This window comes from Mus caroli, chromosome 3 (genome assembly GCF_900094665.2).
Source record: "Mus caroli chromosome 3, CAROLI_EIJ_v1.1, whole genome shotgun sequence".
Taxonomy (NCBI): Eukaryota; Metazoa; Chordata; class Mammalia; order Rodentia; family Muridae; genus Mus; species Mus caroli.
The window spans coordinates 90,290,392-90,295,987 of record NC_034572.1 but is presented as its reverse complement, the minus strand read 5'-3'; positions in this window follow the sequence as shown (position 1 = coordinate 90,295,987).

Sequence of the window (5,596 nt, the reverse complement as noted above, 5' to 3'; positions counted from 1 at the left end):
CTCAATTTGACAAATTACATTCAGATTCTACACAACCTCTTCTGTGTGCATCTGTCTGTCATTCCATCCAACGCTTTGCCCACCTGCGACCAGAGACCTGTTCCACACAGACAAAGGGGCCCAGAGGGTCTGCGGCATTGTATTATAGTCCTGGACAGCCTGGGATTTGTAACTGGGATTTGTAACATAGAACAGGCTGGTTTGTCTTAAACTAATAGAGATCTACCTGCCTCTACCTACCCAATACTGGCAATATAGGTGCACAACCATGTCACATTTTTATACACACACACACACACACACACATACCTTTTTAAAAAAGATTTATTTATTATTATGCATAAGTTCACTGTAGTTGACTTCAGACACACCAAAAGAGAGTGTCAGATCTCATTATGGGTGGTTGTGAGCCACCATGTGGTTGCTGGGATTTGAACTCAGGACCTTCGGAAGAACAGTCAGTGCCCTTAACTGCCGAGCCATCTCACCAGCCCCATATATACCTTAAAAAAAACTCACTACAAACACACACACACAAGAACTTTCCTTAATAAACTTCAACTTTTATTTCATACTGATTGGTCCTAGAATTCTATTCTACAGCACAAAACAAGAATCCTAGCTTAAAATGAATAAGAGAAGTCACAGATTACAGATTGCAACATAAGTCCTGGGTCCCAGCTCCCGCTGACAGTCCCAGCCACAGAGAAGGCTGAAACAGGAGTTTGATACCTGCCTGAGCAGCATCCCAAACCTCCATCTCCAAAGAGAAAAAGTCAAAGCTCTGAAAGACTAAAATGAGGGGCTAGCCCAGAACTCAAAGGGACTAAACTAAGGGGCTAGCCCAGAGCTCTGAAGGACTAAACTGAGGGGCTAGCCCAGATTAGTGAAGATGAAAAGACAGCAGCTGGCAAGTTTGGGTCAGAGTCATGGAACACTTTCTGATTATTCAGATTGTTATGTAAGAAAATGTCTGGACGTTTTTAATGTATTGGGAGAACACTAGGAACCTCCAGAGAAATAAAGCCACGAGAAGAAAAAGATGGACGAATGGCAGGGTAAGGGATCTACAGGGATCGTTTGTACTGTTTGTATAACCTCGGGTGCACAAACAGAAATTGTTGTTGTCACTTCCATCTCGTGATCTCCCGCCCCAGCCTTGCCTGCTTGCCTCTCGCCATGCCTTATACCCAGAGTGTCTGCCTGCTTCTACCACCTCCTTAGCTCAGAGACGGGACAGATAAACAGGAAAAATTCGGGGAACCTAAGAAAGAAAAGGAATCCCTCACTGAGTCTGGCTCAAGTCTCTCCTGAGAGTGAGGCACTCCAGCCCAGTTGTCAAAACTGTGGGAGGGAAGTTGCCTCCACAGAGGCAACAGTTCTCGTCTGTACAGATGTTTCAAACAAGAATATTGAAATAGTTATGAAGCATGCTATGTCTATGTATGGCTTTTGAATGTGACCTTATTCCTTACCCAGATACAAATCTGAAAATCCAAAAGGTTCTGGACGAGACTCTTTAAAATAAGACTTTAGGGCTGGTGAGATGGCTCAGTGGGTAAGAGCACCCGACTGCTCTTCCGAAGGTCCAGAGTTCAAATCCCAGCAATCACATGGTGGCTCACAACCATCTGCAATGAGATCTGGTGCCCTCTTCTGGAGTGTCTGAAGACAGCTACAGTGTACTTACATATAATAAATAAATCTTTAAAAAAAAAATAAGACTTTAAAACGTTGTTTGCAGTAAAGACACCTTAACTTCTCTGCATCCTACTGTGAAGATGTGATCAGCCGTGATCCTATTCATTACTTCCTAGGCCCCACTCTTTGATCCCCTCCGAGTTCCTTAGCAACCGTGGAATCTAACCTCAAAAGACACCAAAGTCCCGCGTGCATAAGGACACGGGCGTGAAACACTCTAGAGCTCCTGTCCACACCTGCGTGATGATTCCCACTCGGAAATCTCTGCCAATGCCCTTCCTCTGGAACTCCAACTCCCCTTCATACTAGCACATCCTGAAATTCCTTTTTGTGGTGACGCGAAGCTCAGCTGAATCTGAAGGGGGCGCTCTGCAAGGAAGGCAGCCACTGCAAGAAGCCGCAGTGACCTGAGCCCGCTCTCCTGAGGTCATCCTTGCTCACAACTTTGCTCTCAGCTGCTTCCCTGGCTTCCTTGCTCATCTTTTATAATCCATTTTCCACGCTGCAGGCAGTGAGCTCTGCAAAATGGAAATTCGAAGCCAAGTAAGTCCGTGTCTAAAAATTCAGCGCTGGATGGGATGCTGTCTTCTTCCAAAATATCACTGGCTGATAAAGAACATGTTTGGTTTTTTCCCAGTTCTAGGCCAATACCAAATTGCTGACAAGCTTAGTGTCTGGTGAAGGTCAGTTTCTCATAGATGACACTGTCCAGATGTCTTTACTTTGCAAAAGGGCTGAAGGCGTGACTTTGCTTCCTCAAGCCCGTTTCTAAGGCACTAATCTATTCTGAGAGCAGCCCCTTCACAGCCTCACCACTCCTAAAGCCCCACCTCTTAATAGCACTTAATAGTAAGGACTGAGGGACAACATGGCTTTGGAAGACACAGTTGAAGCATGATAAATTCTAAGGAGAGGATTGGGTAAACTGGATTACCAGCTGCACAGTAGACAGGCAGGGTATATGAATCTTTGTTATGTTCAGTGTATAATTGTTGGGAGCTATTAAGACAACTCTTGATCTCTAAATTGGGCCTCTCCCCCCGAGAAGAAAAAGGGGTCAAGTGGGCCATCGACACATGGATTCCGAGAACAACCACGGGATGTTCCAGCCCTAAGTCATTGCCGATGTCCTGACCACACCCTGATACCACCAAGTTCCTGCTTCCCCATGTAGCTGCCAAAAGAAAGAATTTCTATTGCCCCCCCCTCCCATAAGTACTTCTCCTTTTGCTTGTATTGCCCNACCCCTCCCACTGATAAGTATGTGTACTTCCCCTTTTTCTTGTGCATTTAAGCCTTGGACCTTTCTTAATACATTTGGGGCTTTGATGCATTCCAGAACGGTTTCTGTGTCGTTATTCGCACAAGGCCCTCGTCCCTCTCTACCCCCCATTTGGTTCTTAGGAGGAGGTCCCCTCGAGACCCTCGAATAACTGGACCTGCTGGACGGGTCATATAATGGTATTGTAGGACAATAGAGGATAGGTGAGTGTTTATATAGTAGTTAAGGGTCGAATCTTCTGTACCCAAAGGCTGGAGAGATGACTCAATAATTAAGAGCTAGTATTGTTCTTGCAGAGGACCTGGATTTAGTTCCCAGCACCCACATGGTAGCTCACAAGAGTCTGTAATTCCAGTTTCAGGGGATCCTCCAACTGCTGCAAGCCTCCTCAGGCTCTAGGCATGCAGATGGTGCACTTATATATAGTCAGGCAAACACTCAGATACATAATTTTTTTTAATTGCAATTAACTGAAGTGATTCAGCAAAAATAATTATTTTGTCATTATTTTTTGTTTTTGTTCTTGAGACAGAGTTTCTCTGTGTAGCCCTGGCTGTCTTGGAACTCACTTTGTAGACCAGGCTGGCCTCGAACTCAGAAATCCGCCTGCCTATGCCTCCCAAGTGCTGGGATTAAAAGTGTGTGCCACCACACCCGGCTATTTTGTCATTATTAAACACACATTCAATGAGAGATACAAAACAATTCTAGCAAAATGTTGCCAGTGAAAAACAAGGATTGGTTACTGGGACCTGTAATCCCAGCACTTCTAATGCAAGAGAGGTGGGACTCCACGAGCTCAAGGCCAGCCTGGTCTACACACTGAGTTCCAGGCCAGTCAGGACTGCACAGTGTGACTGTCTCAAAACATGAGATTTATAAGGGGCAGGAGTGGGGGACAAAAGGTCAGTGGAGCTAGGTAAAAGGTAGATACGTTGTCTGCTGTTATGACAATACTGCAATTCTCCTGCACATCTTAGATGTCTCAGAGGCTAGGGAAGATGTCATTTTGTGTTAACTATCTTGAGTCTGACGATCAGTGTTATGGCTGTATAGCAAATTATATATAAACATAAAATTAAAATTATATAACATCTAGGAAAAGTCTCCTCTTGTTGCATCTCTAACTAAAAGTAGTTTTCAGCTGCTGCCTAGGGTCTGGAGAGAGAAAGTCATGTAAGAAAGTCACCCATAATTAGCAGGATCTGGCCCTTGCCTCTTCTGCCCACTCCCAATTGTTCCTTCTGGTCAAGAAGATGAAATCTTTGTTGTAGGTGGAACCTTAATGTTCCAAGCTACTCAAAACATGAATTATCCAGTCATTCAACCACTTGGACTGGGTGAGACACGTATACCCTTAGAAAGCCAAGCACATCCAGGCAGTGATGATGCATGCCTTTAATCCAAGCACTGGGAGGCAAGTGGATCTCTAAGGCCAACCTGGTCTACAGAGCAAGTTCTAGGACAGCTAGGACTAGAACAGAAATCCTGTTTCAAAAAAGAAAGAAAGGAAGGGAGAGAGAAAGAAAAAAAGAAAGGAAGGAAGGAAGGAAGGAAGGAAGGAAGGAAGAAAAAGAGAACAAGAAAGAAAATATATAAATAAATAAATCCAGGCTTACCTTAAGCCTTCTTAGAGACATTATTGGAATAACTATCTCTTTAATGAGATATTGTTTTCCTTCCCTTAATCCCCACTATACCCATACACACCAGGACAGTCCCCACAAACAGTCCTGAGGTTCTGTATAAACATGACTGAAGTGGAAACTTAGGGGTTCTTTGGAAAGTCAGTTGTGCTGGATGGTGCTTTGCTAGGGTGGACACTGGTGAAAGGATGGTCTGCTAAAGCAAGCACGTGAAAGGTCACATGATGGAGGATTCTTCGATAACGACAGAAATATATTGGTCTGCCTTAAGTAGTTGAGCTCCATTTGTTGGGACTCCATAGAGAGAAATGCACTAAAAAAACTTCTGGTGGCATGCTGCGGTTTCTTGTTGATTCTACAGACTGGAGCGACTGACAGAGTGATGTCAGCTCAGACAGATTCACATGCAAGGCAAGACACTTGCTAAGGCAAGACCTGTGGAGCACATGAGATGTCTAGAGGGAGTATAAAAGCCTCGATGGACAGTGGCAGAGGCTGAGCTAGGCTTGCTTGCATAGCTAAGTGCTTCTTTGCTGATCTTCTCGCTTTGCTGAGAGAGACACAGCTGAGAACTTTTCCTATTGGTCTTGGCACCCTCCTGCTGACTCCTGCTGAGGCTGCTGCTATCCAGACTGCAGAACTGGACTGCTGGTGTGTCCGTGAAGTGTTTGCTAGTGGATCAAGTTGCTACTGCTGACCTGTGAACTGAACTGCTGATTTCCAGACAACACAAAGTTGCTCCAAAGAACCTTTCCAAACAGGTCCGCTCCCCCTCAACCTCTATCCTTTCTTTTCCACTACCTCTGGTGAGTGGTGGGCTAGAAGAGAGGTTTAAAGCATTTAAGAACCATCATTAAAATAGACTTTGAGAGCCGGGCGTGGTGGCGCACGCCTTTAATCCCAGCACTCGGGAGGCAGAGGCAGGCGGATTTCTGAGTTCGAGGCCAGCCTGGTCTACAAAGTGAGT